The sequence below is a fragment of the Peromyscus californicus genome, unplaced genomic scaffold, assembly GCF_007827085.1.
Source record: "Peromyscus californicus insignis strain IS unplaced genomic scaffold, ASM782708v3 Scaffold_10__1_contigs__length_136768540, whole genome shotgun sequence".
Classification (NCBI taxonomy): domain Eukaryota; kingdom Metazoa; phylum Chordata; class Mammalia; order Rodentia; family Cricetidae; genus Peromyscus; species Peromyscus californicus.
The window spans coordinates 35,296,403-35,313,148 of NW_026294391.1; positions in this window are offsets into that span (position 1 = coordinate 35,296,403).

The window sequence follows — 16,746 nt, forward strand, 5'->3', positions numbered from 1 at the left end:
TTAAGAAAAGTTGAAACTCCTGAGCATGGGAGGAGTTTCCAAATGAGGAAGCAGTATAAAAATTCCTGTCAGTGTGATTTTTAGGTCATGGAAGTAACTAGACAAAGGGTGATATAATTGCCATGAGATTCAATATTTCTCTAAACTATCATAGGCCCAGCCAATGGAGTGCCTACATACTCTTAAAGATCACCATGACCCAACTTGGGGGATGATCATGCACTATAGCTGTTAGTCCTTGGCTGGTTGTGCTAGCTCTGAACTTATAGGTATCTTGAATGCTGTTAAATATACCAAATCCTCCTTACCAAGCACTTAGTGTATGGTAGATACACACACTACAGATTCAATGCAACCTCGTTCAAAATCCCCATTTCATTCTTTATAGATTTAGAAAAATCTACTCTAAAATCCATGTGCAACCACAAAAGATCTAAGACAGCCAATACAATTCTGAGCAAAGACACCAGTGCTGGAAAAATTACCATTGTGGAACTTAAGATATATTATAGAGAGATAGTAATAAAGAGAATATGGTCCTGACACAAATCAGATATGTAGACCAATGGAACAATATGGAGGACTCAGTTATCAGTAGGCATAACTACAACTATCTAATATTCAACAAGGAGCCAATGATAAATATGAATTAAATGAAAATTTTGTCAACATATGTTGCTGGGTAAACTGGATGTTCAGATGCAGAAGAATGAAATTCGATATGCATCTATCACACTGCATAAAACTAACACAAAATATATTCACAGGAATGGAATTCAACATGCATCTATCAAATTGCACAAAAATTAACACAAAATAGGGCAAAGACATAATTATGACACCTGAAATGCCGAATATGGTTGAAGAAAATATAGGCACTACTCTACATTAATAGGAGTAAGAAAACACTTTCAAAATAGGACTCCATTGGTGTAAGAATCAAAGTCAACAATTGACAAGTGGGACTTTATAAAAATAAAAGGTTGGTATCTAATGCAGAAACAGCTATTTCATTTGATTTGTTCTAGATTTTATTTTTTAAATCTTACTGGTGTTTCTAGTTTGTTTTTTGCATTTTCCTGGTTTCCTTTTGTTAGTTTTTTTTTGAAAGAGAAATGAGGAGAGAAAGAGATAGAAAGAACATAATGGTAAATGTGTTAAAGAGGTGAGAAGAATCTGGGAGGAATTGGGGTTGGGGACAAACATAATTAAATATATTTATGAAATTACTTTCATAAAAATTAATAAAAAGGAAGGAAAAGTAAAAAGTTTTTTTTCACAGCCAAAGAAACAATCAACAGGTGAAAAGGAAGCCCACAGAATTGGAGGAAATCTTTGCCAGCTATATATCTGACACAGGATTAATATCGAGCATACATATATAAAGTAATCAAAAAATGAAGATTCAAAGAAACAAATAAGCTATCCCCCTGCCAAACGGACTTGTGACCTGAAGTGTGGTGTTAATAAATAAAGTTGCCTGGGGTCAGAGCTATTAGAGCCATAGCAAGTGCGTGGCAGTGGTGGCATACGCCTTTAAGGACCTGGAGGGCGGTACATACAGGCAGTGACGAGGCAGTCACATGATTGGGTTTACAACCAATAAGAAGCCAGAACAAGGAGATAGAGAGACAGACACACAGGAAGGAGGGCTCTTCTTTTCGGAGAGCTCTCTGGGCTAAGGAGGATCCCTGAATCAGGAAGGGTGAGGCTCTTGGCTCTGACCTCTTGGCTTTCTTCTCTGAATCGGCTCTGTGTTTCTTGTCTGATATCTACACTGAATTACATCTACACTGAAGTTCTCAAAAGAAATAAATAAAAGCTAAATACTATCTCAAAAACATTCATTTTCTCAAGTAATTACAGAAATTCAAACCACAGGAGATGAGATGTCATCTTAACCCAGTCAGAATGGCAACAAGCAAGGAAATGACTGGAAAAATGCTTGAAGAGCTGGGGAAAGAAAACATTCATACACTGTTGTTGTGTGTTTGTTTCACATGATTGAGCCATGCCAAAAGTCAGTGTGGAGAGCTCCTTAAAGGCTAAAAATAAAATTACTACATGACCCAAATATACCATTCCTTAGCATATAAAGTACTCAATATCCTACTCCACAGATACTTGTTCAGCTATGTTCATGGTCTGTTCACAATAGCTAGGAAATTGAAAGGGAAAAAACTTAAATGTCCTTCAACCAACAGATAATGAAAATGTGGTACATATACCCTATTGAAAACAATTCAGCTGTAAAAATAAATAAAATCATAAGCTTTGCAGGTAAATAGTTGCAACTAAAAATGACCATATTAAGTGAGGTATCCAGACCCTAAAAGTAAAATGTCACATGTTCTCCCTCATTTAAGGCTCCTAGCTCCAAGTATTCATATGTGAATATATATCCTGGAGTAACTACAGAAACCAGGAAAGTAAAGGGGGACAATTGCTGGAAGAGGGAACAATAGAAAAGGAACTCACCGGATACATATGTTGTGATCAGGTAAATAGGGAAAGGGGGTCTGCAATTACAAAGGGCAAGGAAGATAAATACTGGAGAGAGGAAGGTAAAATAGAAATAACACTGCCTGAAACAGTGATAAGGAACTATACTATTAAATATCTACCAAAAATAAAAACCTGTAATACACAAAAGTCTGTGTATAAATATGCATACATAATTAAAATGAAAATTTTCTCAGCTAGGCTGACATTACTCACTCCAGAGCCAGGGCCCATCTAATAAATATACCAAAACCAGGCATGAGAAACCCCTTTTTGAGTTCTTGGTTAGCTGTTTCCAAGAGACTCCCAAAACATCACAGGTTTTTGCTGTTATCCTTGGTTGCCCAACCCCCAGAATCCCGAGAAGTGAAAGATAAGTCCCTATTGAGGAAGAAGCCATGCACTTTAGATTCAGGACACAGAGACTCCTGTGCTCAAAACTTCCTTCCTAACAGCTAGCTTTCTTGGTGTAAGAAGGCACTATGCAAGCTTCCAAAGGAAAGAAGCAAGCAAAGGTCTTACCCAGCTACGATGCTTATGAGTCCATCGATGATCAACACAACAGGACAATTCTAAGAGTGTAGTTCTGCCACAAATACCATAGTGATAAATGCCATCTCTCTAACTGAACTTATTACTCATTTGTGAACAGTAAAGATGTCTGTCAGGATTGTCCAGAAAGGGATTGTCATTCTGCCAGTGCCCTTCTGAGTTATGCTGGAATAGCCTTCAGAACCACCAGTAAACCAGGCTTTAGTCTTCTCTTCCTCAGTCAAGTGATCATCATACAGACTCCAGGAGGCCTTAGTGCACACTAGAAGGTAGAAGGCATTGAAATAAAAGTAGAAACCACATGCATGTGGGCAACTCCTTTGTGTAATATGATTTTGCCCTCAGGAACTGCCTGGGCCCAATCACCTATATACAATTTCCATTTGAAAATGGATTGCTTCTGTACATGTCCAAATTTATGACCTCTTTGATCAGATAATACCAAGTTCATGATGGGCAGCTCAGGTTGCATGGTTACTTGGTGACTTGTCAAATGTTATGTTTCCACTCAGGCCTAATAGGCCAAGTGCTGTCTCTCAAGGAAGAACAATGGCCTTCAGATGATGGTAGAGCCTTACTTCAAAATCCCACAGGTTTCTTCTGTGATTCATCTGTAGAGGTCTGCCAAACACTCCAAACAGCATCCCTATATGCCACTGACACTTCAAGTACCATAGGGTCTGCTGGATCATATGGTCCATGTGATAGAGCAGCCTGCACAATAGTCTGGACATGTTGAAGAGCATTTCTAGACCACTTTCAAAGCTTGAAGACTTCACTTGGTATATGGTCCTGAGTAACACACTTAAGTGAGTAATGTACTGTCTCCAGAATCCAAATAAGCACACTAAGCATTGTGCTTCTTTCTTGTGGTGGTAGGGGAGGAGCACAGGTGTAATTACTCATGCTTCATCTTTGAAGGAATATCACTACATGACCCACACCACTGCTCTCATAAATTTTACTGAGATATAAGGTCCTTGAAATTTGTTTGGATATATTTCCTATCCTCTGATACACATATTACCAACAAGTCCAAAGTGGCTGCTACCTCCTGCTTACTGGGTCCAATAAACATAATATAGTGGACCAGTGTGATACTTTGTGTAAGAAACAGACAAACAAGATCCCTTCAAACTGCTATGACACATAGCTGCAGGGTTAATATACCCTTGAAGTAAAACTGTAAAGGTATACTACTGATACTGCCTGCTGAAAGCAAATTGCTTCTGGTGGTCCTTGTGGACAGTTATCGAGAAAAAGGCTTTTGCTAGATCAATAGCTGCATACAGTGAACCACAAAATACATTTGCTCATGTAAGGACTTCATATCTGGTACAGCAGCTACAAACAGAGATTAAGTTTGCAATAGTCAACTGTCATTCTCTACTATCTATCTGTCTTCTGCAAAGGGCATATAGGAAAGTTTAAGTGAGATACAGTAGGAACCACCACCTCTGCATCTTTCAAGACTCTGATGGTGGCACTAATTTCTAAAATTCCTTAAGGCAGTGGTTTTCAACTTTCCTAATGCTGCAACACTTTAATACAGTTCCTCATGTGGTGGCTCATAACCATAAAAATATTTCATAACTGTAATTTTGCTACTTTTATGAATCATAATGTAAATATCTGTGTTTTCTAATGGTCTTATGCAACCCCTGTGAAAGGATCATTCGACCCCTCAAAGGGGTTGCAACATACAGGTAAAAAACTGTTGCCTTAAGGGATCCGATATTGGCTTTGGTTAACTATTTACCCTTGTACTGGCAACTTCAAGGGCTTCTATTTGGCATTTCAACCATAAGAGCCCTCACTCCATAAGTCAGGGAACCAAAGTGATAACTGATATTTTCTACGAATATCTATCCCAATTATGCATCCTGGAACTGGAGAACTTGGCACAGGATATATTCAGGAACTCAATGTACCCACTATAGGTTGGATTTCAGTCAAAACTCCTAACCTTCTTCCTAACTTTAGCACAATGTTTCTTAAGGTCCACTGGAAACAATGTCAATTCAGAACCAGTATCCAAATAGACCTTGGAAAGTCTAATTGCTTCCTTTCTGCCAGTGAACATTTACCCTTGTAAAAGGCCATTCTAGGGAAAAGGTTAACAGTAAAACTCTTCGGTGTTTTAGCAAGATCTTTCCTCAGAGTACCTGGTCATTCCTTAATTCATTGATGTGGGGAACTCGTCTGGACTTCCTTATTCTCTTCATAGCAGAAAGCAGGAGGGTGCACAAGCAAACAGGGCCCTGCGTTTTCACTGTCCTCCCTATTCACACCCAACAGAGATTTACTGGAACCACACCCATTCCTGGATATACAGGCCTGCCCATGGACTGAGGGCACACAGACCTTACACTCCAAGCCTTCAAACATACATGAATCTGGGTGAGCTTTTCCCCATGTTCACCCCAGAGCAGCCTTCTTCCTGGTTCGAAGCTATATGTGGACCTACATCCCAGATGAGGTACATGCTTATTTCCACTGGTGTATCAGCCTAGTCTTTCTGTGTCCTATGCTGTTCAGTAGCTTGGTTTTGCTATGGTCCTACATTGTCAGCACACTCTTTACAAGCCTGCATTACTGAGGAACACCTTTGACACAGGGGTCATGTTAACAGCTAAAAGTCATAACATTGATATGCCCATGTTAGAATGCTGTAGCCCAGTGACATTACCTGGCCTTTCACCTGGTACCAGTGTCCATGGTGCTATTTCTGGGTCTCCAGACATATATTTCAGTTAGACATAGGGCTCCTTTAGTTTAGTTTTTTTGTTTTGTTTTGTTTTCACGTATAGTCATAGTAACTTGAGGCTACTCCATCCCCAAGAGTGTTGTGTTGTAGTCCAGTAGAAATGAGAAATCTGTAGCATCTTTAAGCCACAGACTAACTTCCCTGACTCAGAATTGGAAGCTCATTTCTGACAAGAAGTGGCTAAGATAGTGGATTGCCACCTAGGATTCTGGTGGCAGTAAATGGTTGAAGTGATTTTCTCAGCAAAGCAGCTAGAGTAGCTAAGTCTGGTAGATATGAGAGGTGTTCCTTGCCAAGGATTCTTTATCTGGCGATCAAGGATGTGGAAGACATGCCTTTGTTCATTCCCTGTCATCCTAGAGACAGAAGGGAGTGCTCCAATGCAAATCACCACACTCAGGGTCTGAGGATAAGTGTTCTGGACTCTGCACCCAAACCACAGATAATTTTCTGGAGCCACATACTATCCTGTATATTTTTCCTGTTCATGTCGTTGGGAGCAGAGGCTGCCTTGAACTCAGAGATCCACCTGCCTCTGCCTCCCAAGTGCTGGGATTAAAGGCATTCACCACCACTGCCCAGTTTTCCTTTTTGTATTTTTATGACCTTGCACTTGTTCTTTTAAATTTTTTCATCTGCATGGATAGAGATGAGATCTCCAACCTATATGAAAAGTTCTCTGCAAAAGAACCATGTAACCAGAAGCTTTTCTGTATCCCACTGAGTCCTGCAGGAGCTTATAAAATAATCATTCAGAGGCTTAATATTAATTACACACTGTTTAGTCTATGGTTCAGGTTTATTGCTAGCTAGTTATTATATCTTAAATTAACCAATTTCTATTAATCTCTGTCTTGCTATGTGGCCAGTGGCTTTACCTGTGTTCTATTACATCTTGCTTCTTGGGCAACTTGCAGCATCTCCCCTAACTCTGCTTTTCTTCTCCCTGTATTTTTGCTTGGATTTCCTGCCTGGCTACAAACTGTCTTGCCATAATCCAAGGCAGCTTCTTTATTAACCAATGTTAGCAACACATATTCACAGCATACAGAAAGACCATCCCACAGCAGAACCATATCCCTACCCAAATCAGGGATCTTGAGAAATAATTTAAGGATGGTGTGTACATTGTTCACCTTGGTTGTATATAGCCAATGGCTGCTCAGCAATAGCAGAATGCAGTGTCTTTCCTTGTAGTGACATCAAGTAGAAGCAACAACAGTCATATGTGAATGGACTGGTACCTAAAAGGGGTGAAGCAGGTGTCCAGATTACACTGGCTGTGTATCCCCTAGCAAACCCACTTCCTGCAATAGTTTACTCATGTGTAGCTGGTAGCTTTGAGGCACCTCCTTGCTTGGCCACAAGTTCAGTATACTGTGGAAATGGCCAATGTCATGGTTAGAAATGTCCTCTAGCACTTCTCTCCCAAGACAAGGTGGCTTTTGGTCATAAGATCTTCTGTGATCACCAATGGAAGATTTGGTAGGACAGCAACTAACTTAGGAACTGGCAGGACTTGGGATTGAGCAGACCAGTTAGAAAGCAAGGGTGCATGCATTCTGTGTATGTCTGTAGAGAACAAAGAAGGCCCCAGACAGCCCAGAAGCTATGGCAGAGCATATTCTATGTGTAACAGATGCAGGAGTGTTGCACAAATCCTAATTTGTCTTAATAAAAACCCAGAGCCAGATACCAGGGTAAAATTTGAAATATCAGAGAAGCAGAACTAGCAACCTCCTAACTCACGAACTCCTCAACCTGTAAAAGCCTGAAAAGACCTGAGTTCCTGTCTCCTCCTGCATTATGTTCCTTTCTCTGCCCAGCCATATCACTTCCTGTCTCAACCTTTCTAGTGCTGAGATTAAAGGTGTGTGATCTGAAGTGCTGGAGTTAAAGGTGTGTGCCACCACTGCCTGGCTATTTCTCTTTTAGACTGGATTAATCACATGTACCCCAGCATGACCTTGAACTCACAGAGATCCAGACAGATCTCTGTCTCTGCCTACAGAGTGCTAGGATTAAAGGTGTGTGCCACCACTGCCTGACCTCTATGGCTAACTTTGTAGCTAGCTTTGTCCTCTGATCTTCAGGCAAGCTTTTATTTCTTAGATTACAAGCAATATATCACCACACAGGAGGACAGCTTTCCATTCACAAAGGGAATGAGTTTGGTCTGAGGTGGTAGCATTATAAGGATATATTCCTCAGCAGAAGACCAAGTGGGCATAAATGTCAAGTAGTGCTGTCATTCCAGAGGTAAGGTATCTGGTTTAGTCAGGGAATGAATGTCTATGCTTGCATCTAGGCAGCCCTGACACTTTGCTGGGAAACAATTGTGGACTTTGGTGGATCCATTCATTGGAATGCATGGCCTTGAGTTATTAAGAACTCAGAGCAAGATCACTGCAAGTGAGCTAAATTGCCAGTATCAGAGGGACTCCCTGGGATAACCTTGTTAGAGAGAAAGAGTGGTTAAGCAATGACAGGGATATCTCTAGGCCACAGAGACAGCAGTACTTTTCCTCTGGACAGGACAGAAGTTTTCAAAACTGATAGGTGCCTCTCTGGAGGATCAATCCTTAAAGAGAAGGCTTCCTATTTTGTATTAAAAATGATTTCCCAAGTGAAACTGGAAATCCCTCAGTAATCCAGAAATGACTATCTACCCTGAATATCTGTAGTGGGGACTCTATGGTAAATATGGGAGTTTGTGAATGTGTGTGTGTGTGTGTGTGTGTGTGTGTGTGTGTGTGTGTGTGTGTGTGTATTTCAGTGTACGAGGGTATGAGTGGATATAGGCTGGTGGGAAAGCCAATGATGCCACTTCTACCTCAGTTGACCTAGTTGCTTGGCCATGGGAACTGGCTCTATTATATAAAACTGGAAAATGGCAATTTATTATTTCCTTTGAGTACATCAAGACTGTGGCAGGTATGGATGGTGAGAGGCAGTGGTATGGAGGTTATGCTGGCATCCTTGCAGGATCATTTAGACTATGAATCTGTACTATGTCTAGGTGCCCATCAGTGTAAATAAATGGCATCATAGTGCCTTCATTTAGGTATGTGCTTGGCTATGGCCATGCATATTCTAGGAGGTGCAGAGAAAAAATTATAAGTTCCAGCAGATCTTAGGGTACATTGAAGAAAGAAAATAAAGATATATTGAGGGTCCATGGATGGATAGATATGGGTGGTAGTTTAGGAAAAGGAGAGAGAATGTGACAGTCAGTAAGATCATAATGGTTTCTGACAACTTCTTGAAGATATTTGAGGCCCATATCAATGTTCCAGGGCAGAAAAGTAGGTACCAAGTAGGATTTGGTGTTTCTCCTTTGGATATATTCTTGTTCCCACATCAGGGTCTTTTACAACCTGTAATTTCAGTAGTTTGAACAGAGCAGGGGATGGTACCAGCATATTTATGGGCTAATCTATAGAAGATGGCCAGTAGATTTTACTTGAACTCATGTCAATAATATCTGATGGCACAGGCTGGAGTCTGTGGACAAAGTAACTGAATAGTTCCAGCAGCAGCTCTTCTCTTCCCTCAGAATCTGTTCTATGACAAGCAAAACTGAAGCCCACTGCATCACACACACCTGGGCGAGTTTTTCCCTGTGTCCACATCAGAGCCAACATCTGACAAGGTTGAAGCTGTTTCTGCACACTGGTCAAGACACACGCTTTCTCATTTATAGCAGATGCCCATATTATTCTATGCATTATGATTGGTTGTGGCATGAATCCAAATTCTCAACAAGGAACAGAGATGACTAATTTGCCTTTGTTCCCTTACTTTCCTGCTTACAAAGAGCATGAGTGTGTTCAGTGTTCAAGTGTTCAGGGCACAAGTATTCATGTAGATATTTTCTGGGCTCCTCATCTCTACCCACAGCTCATTTTCTAGACACATACCTTGCCTTGGACCTTCTGGCCTCTACCTACAGGGATAGGGCTATACAGACCTTACATCAAAAAATAAAATGTATCTGTTCTTCCTTCTTTCCTTGTTTGAATCTTCTTTACTTTCTCTGTGTCTCATGCTGATTCCTTCACCATTTCTAATTCTCATTCCCTCATTCCATTTCTTTCTCTTACTTCATTTTGTCTCTTCTTTGTTTTCTTTTTTTAAAAAAGATAAAGTTAAAAAAGAAAACAGAGAAGAGACAGAATGAAGTAAGAGAACGATTTTATTTCTTTTGAAAATTTCTTCTCTGAGCTTTTGTAGGGCAAAGGACATGGTCAATAAGACAAAACAACAGCCTACAGAATTGGAGAAGATCTTCACCAACCCCACATCTGACAGAGGGCCGATATCCAGAATATATAAAGAACTCAAGAAACTAGACATCAAAATACCTAACAGTCTAATTAAAAAATGGGCTCTAGAGCTAAACAGAGAATTGTCAACAGAAGAAGCTCAAAGGGCTGAAAGACATTTAAGGAATTGCTCAACATCCTTAGTCATCAGGAAAATGCAAATCAAAATGACTCTGAGATACCATCTTATACCTGTCAGAATGGCTAAGATCAAAACCACTGAAGACAGCTTATGTTGGAGAGGATGTGGAGCAAGGGGAACACTCCTACACTGTTGGTGGGAATGCAAACTTGTACAGCCACTTTGGGAATCAGTATGGTGGTTTTTCAGAAAATTGGGAATCAATCTCCCTCAAGACCCAGCTATACTACTCTTGGGCATATACCCAAGGAATGCTCAATCATACCACAAGGACACATGCTCAACTATGTTCATAGCAGCATTATTTTTAATAGCCAGAACCTGGAAACAACCCAGATGCCCCTCAACTGAAGAATGGATAAAGAAAATGTGGTACATATACACAATGGAGTACTACTCAGGAGAAAAAATAATGACAACATGAAATTTGCAGTCAAATGGATGGAACTAGAAAATATCATCCTGAGTGTGGTAACCCAGACTCATAAAGACAAACATGGTATGTATCCACTCATAAGTGGATACTAGATGTAAAGCAAAGGATAACCAGACTGCAACTCACAGCTCCAGGGAAGCTAACTAGTAAAGAGGACCCTAGGAAAGACACAGGGATCGCCCAATGACAGAGAAATGGATTAGATCTACATGAGGAAACTGGGGGTAAGGGGGGGGTAATGGAAGGCAAGGGTTGGGGAAAGAGAGCTTAGGGGAGCGGGAGGTCCTAGCTCAATCAGGAACAGAGTGGGAGAACAAGGAAAGAGATACCATGATAAATGAAAACACCATGGGGATAGGAAGAAGCAGAGTGCTAGAGAGGTCCCCAGGAATCCACAAAGATGACTCCACTATAGACTACTGGCAATGGTCAAGAAGATGCCTGAGCTGACCTACTCTGGTAATTGGATGGTCAAACACCCTAACTGTCATGATAGAACCCTCACCCGGTGACTGGTGAAAGCAGATGCAGAGATCCACAGCCAAGTCCCAGGCAGAGCTCAAGGAGTCCAATTGATGAGAGAGAGGAAGGATTATATGAGCAAGAGATATCAAGACCATGATTGGAAAAAGTACAGAGACAACTAGCCAAACTAGTGGAAACAAACGAACTGTGAACCAATAGCTGAGGAGCCTTCATAGTACTGGACTAGACCCTCTGGATAAGTGAGACAGTTGTTTAGCTTGAACTGTTTAGGGGCCCCCCAGGCAGTGAGACCAGGACCTGCCCTTGGTGCATATGCAAGCTTTTTGGAACCTAGTGTCAATGGTGAGACACTTTGCTCAGCCTTGGTGCAGGGAGGAGAGGCTTGTATGTGCCTCAACTGAATGTACCAGGCTCTGCTGACTCAACAGGTAAGACCTTGCCTTGGAGGAGTGGGAATGGGGGTGGGTTGTTGGGGAAGGCTGGGGGGTGGGAGGAGGGACGACAGGGGAAGGCTGTGGGGGTGGGAGGAGGGACGACAGGGGAATCTGTGGTTGATATGTAAAACGAATAGAAAATCTCTTTTAAAAAAATAAAAAATTCTTCTCTGGTAGTTTCAAGTGGTTTTCTGCGCCCCCTATCTGTTACATATGGTTTCTGCAAGAATAGAACATACCCAAAACAAGGATGTTGGAAAGCACTCCAAGAGAGATGTACAACTTAGACTTCCTGGATGTATGCAACTAGTGGGTATACAACTGCAAGGAGCAGAAAGCAGTGTCTTTCCTCAGTGTGAATCCAAGTAGAAACAGGGACAGTACTGCATGAATGGAATGGTGCCTAAAAGGAGTGAGACAAAAGTATTGCCATGTTGTTGGGTTTCACTGAACATATGGCCCATAACAAACCCCCTGCCTTCAATAGATATATACATGAATAGCTTTTGGCACTAGGCAGCACCTTTTTACATGGACATATTAGTCAAGACTCTTGTAGAACTGTTAGACTCAAGATTATAGAAGTCTTCCAGTTCTCTTCTCCAAAGCCAAGGAGTCCCTGAGTCTCCGTGATAACAAGTAGGAGAGTAGTTGGGACAGTGTGTAATTTGGGCACATAGAAGGGCCTAGGATTCTGCAAGGCAAGTAGCAGGGGAAAGAACATGATTTTTTTTCTATTTATTAGAGAGGAAACAAAGCCTCTCCATTCACCATCTTCTCTCTCTTTTCCTCCCTCCTCTTTCTGCTTCTTCTTTGCACTTTCTTGCTTTCTTATCATTTTCTTATTACTTTTATTCTCTTTTGAGAGAGTTACAGGTGAAATTCAGGGTCACCCCTCCCCCACCTGTCTGCCAGACAAGGGTTCTGCAAGAGAACCACATCCTAAAACCAATTTATTGGTCTTGGAAAGCACAGCAAGGGTGGTATGTATAGGGGACAGTCTGGCTGTATGTAACTAGAGAGTGTGCAACAGCAACAATCACAGGGGAGTGCTCTAAGAGTGAATCTGATTAGAAGCAGTAGCACTTATGCATGGATGTAATGATGCCAAAAATACATGAAGTAGGCTCAATGACATGTCGCTGTGCTTCATTGCCTATAGTTCCACTGCCATACCCATTCTGAACATACCCAAGATGTTAGTGACAGATGCCTGTTCTTACTCATATGTTCTTCAGAGATAGAGTGAACATCCAGGGTCAAGGTCAGAGCATATCATGCATATGGAAGGACAGTCCTAAGTATATACAGGGGAGGAATGTTGGTCTCTAGTAAGCTCTTTAGGGACTCAGTCCTCAGGAGGATGCCTGGTAGCATGGGTGGCAAGAAGTGTCACAGCCCAGCAGAGAAGCACTGGGTGTTGTCCCAGAAAAGGATAAGTTTCTATGCTTGAGGATAATGATCCATGTGGACTGTGGCATATCAGACCACAGAAACATGCTTTGTGCCCTGGTCCTGGTAAGAACTCAGAGAAAGTCAGCCCATGGGAGCTCAGTTGCTAGAATCAAGAGGGCTCCCTGGGCTTCGGCATAGGGGAAGACTGGAAAAGAAATGATGGGGCTTTCTTCCGGTCACAGAAAGAGATTTGTTTTTCCTACAGACAGCACAGAAAGTGTCAACTGTTGATATGGTCTGCTGAAGTCTCAGTGATAAGGAGAGGCAAGTTTCTTATTAGTAAAAAAACAATTCCCAAGTCAAAATGGTAATTACCCAGGCAAGACTACTTGCTCTGGATACCCATGGCAAAAATTCTATGAGAAGGTTGGAGGGTGTTTGTGTGTGTGTGTGTGTGTGTGTGTGTGTGTGTGTGTGTGTGTGAAATAGGCTGTTTGGAGACCCACGTTTTACCTGGTAACTCCACTGACTTTTCCAGAACAAATGGGTTCCATCTCTGTGGGTGTTTTTTAGGTTTCCTTTGGTTTTGCTGTAACTATGGTGGGAAAGGATCACATAAAATAGAGTTTGTTTATGGTGCTTTCATCCTTGCCAAGAAAAATGAATACTGGGTTCTCCAGAATGTGTCTAGGTGACTATTAGTATACATGAATTGCATCAGAGTGTCTTCCTTTGCTTGTGTTCCAGACTGCAGCTGGCTTACTACAGAGGAAAAAGAAACTTAAAAGTCTCAGAGGGACTTAGGAGTCTTTCCCTTATCCCACTCTAAAGCCACCTTCTCCCAGATTTGAAGACATTCTGTAGATATGTCCTGCTGAGGCGGGTGATTTTCTCCCCAATGCCACCTGCACATGTTTTTCCTATGCCTTATGGAACTTAAAAGTTTGTTGAGAAGTTCTAGCTTCTCTAGATGTTTGGTTGTGGCATAACACAACAGTGTCAGCACAACGTTGTCTGGTCTGGCCACACTGTTAGTCATTCTTGACCCTGGGGTCAGAATGAAGCTAGAGCACCTGTATCAATGCCCAAATCAGAATGTTGCTGTGCAGTGAGAGGAACTGGGCTCAGACCCTAAGCCCAATGTCCATGATTTTGTTTCTAAGGCTGCTGACCTTTCTTTCAACAAAAGGTGGGGTTCCTTTATGGTTTCTGTATTTATGTTTCAGGTGCCTCGAGGGGGCACCATTTTCTCTATTTGAATGTCCTAGTCTAGTGGAAATGAGGACTCTGGAGTATCTGACTCCAAGAATTAATCACCTGCCTCAGGTTACGGTCCTCATTTCTTGCTAGAAGTGACCAAGATAGTGTGTTGTCACCTAGGAGTCTGGTGTTAAGCAAAAGGTTGTATTTCAATCAGCAGAGGGCCTAGGGAGTATAACTGTGGTGGGACATAACAGCATTATGAGTACATTATTACCCAGAAGCAAAATTGTCTTGCTGCTACCACCAATATTTCCCTGTGGTCATCTTGGCATGGCTTGTTATTGGTGGCTGTGGTTCCTGCCTCATGTTTTCTTCCACCTGCAATCAAACAGCAGATTGGCACCAACGGCTGACTTGATGCATGATGCATGTTGAAGTTCTTTCTTAACCTTCATTATGGAGATTCATTAAGAATCATAAGCAAGATGTTTGGGTAAGGAAGAGCCTCCAAATGCCACCAGCTAAATATGGGTAAGCTGCTGTAGGAAGTAGGACTGCTAGGGAAGCCACAGGCAATGAAACCTGACCACATGCCACTGTTCCTGCCTAGCTTCCACATATGAACAACTGTCAGTGCTTCTTCTCAGATTCACCCTGAGGAAGGAATGGCACTGCCTTTCTGCTCCTTGCTGTTCTATGTTCAGGATGCCCCAACTGCCTTCTACCCTTTGAGGGCTTCCCAACACCCTTGGGTTGTGCTGGGGGTGGTGTTCTCTTATAGTTCTTATATGATATATGGATTCTCCCTGAACTCCATGTGCAGCTCTCCCAGAGAAGAATAAATGGGGAGCAAAAGAAAGTAAAGAACAAAGTATGCTGGGAAGGACAAAGAGAAGGAAGGACAAAAGTGGGAGATGGGGTGTGAAAGGGGGAGGGACACAGTGTGAAAGGCAGGGAAGAAGGGGAGAAGAAAGAAGAAAGATAGATAAAAGAATTTGGGGGAAATGTCTGTGTGCCCCTAACCCAACATGCAAAGGTCAAAATATCCATCTAAAGGTCTGTATCTGGGAAATGGATTTTGGTTGGGGGTGGAGAATCCAGAAAACAGCTAGGGACCCTGTTAGGGACCATGTGCCTGGGGCAGTGTCAGTACACCCTTGGTATGCCTGGTTCCCTTGTGGTTTACCCTTGATGCTGGGGCCAAAATGACTGGTGAGGGACCTCTTCCAATGCCCAAATCAGAATGTTTCTGATAGGAACTTTGATCAGCTGAGGTTTCTGTTAGGCAGAAAGAATGAGAAGACTAGCAAGTAGCCAGAATTCCAGAGCCCTAAATGCAGACCTCTGGAAACTGAGCACCTCTTTTACCTGCCAGGAATTGCTGCCACTGGACTTCGGGACATCTGTTTTCTCTGACTACCAGTCCAAGAGGTCTGGAGCCCCACCTAACTCAGACCTTTAAACATCACCCAGAATAGTACTTTGGAGGACAGTTGAGACAAGCATGCTTGGGACAGAAGTGAGGGCCAAATCCCTTTGTCAGAGCCAGCTTCTTAATGAACTTAAAACAGCATGTGAAAAATTTACTAATATTAGTAGTTAACCACACTCAAGAAAATATAAGGAATAAATAACAACAGAACAGCAAATGAAAAGAGGAGAATAAAAAGACAAAAAATAACATATTGCATTAAAAAACAGGATTCATCCTTCTGCTGTATCCTGAAAGCACACCTTAACATCAAGGATAGACATCACATCAGGATAAATGGTTTGAAAAAGATATTTCAAGCAAATGAAACCAAGAAGCAATCTGGTGTATCCATTTTAATATCTGACAAAATAGACTGCAATGATGATATTGCAATTCTAAACATTTATGCACCAAACACAAGGGCACCCAAGTTCATAAAAGAAACACTACTACAGCTTAAATCATATGTTGACCCTCACACACTGATAGTAGGAGACTTCAATATCCAACTCTTGCCAATAGACAGGTCATTCAGAGAATTGCTGGAGGTAAGTAAGTTCATGAATCAAACAAATCTAGCAGATATTTACATAACATTTCACCCAAACACAAAAGAATATACCTTCTTCTCAACAGCTCATGGAACCTTCTCCAAAACTGACCACATAGTTGGACACAAAGTATTTCTAACATGAAAATGTAAATGACACCCTGCATCCTATCAGGCGATCAAGGATTAATACTGCATATCAACAATAGAGACAACAGCAAGCATACAAACTCATGAAAACTGAGCAACTCCTACTGAATGAAAAATGGGTCAATATAGAAATTAGCAAGAAATAAAGATGGTCTAGAATTGAATGAAAATGATTAGACAGAATATGCAAGCTTGTTGAGCACGGTGAAGGCAGTTCTTAGAGGCAAGTCCATAGAACTAAGTCTCTGCATTTTTAAAAAAGCTGGAAAGATCTCATACTAGCAACTTAACAGCACACTTGAAAGCTCTAGAAAAAGAAATTATACACAA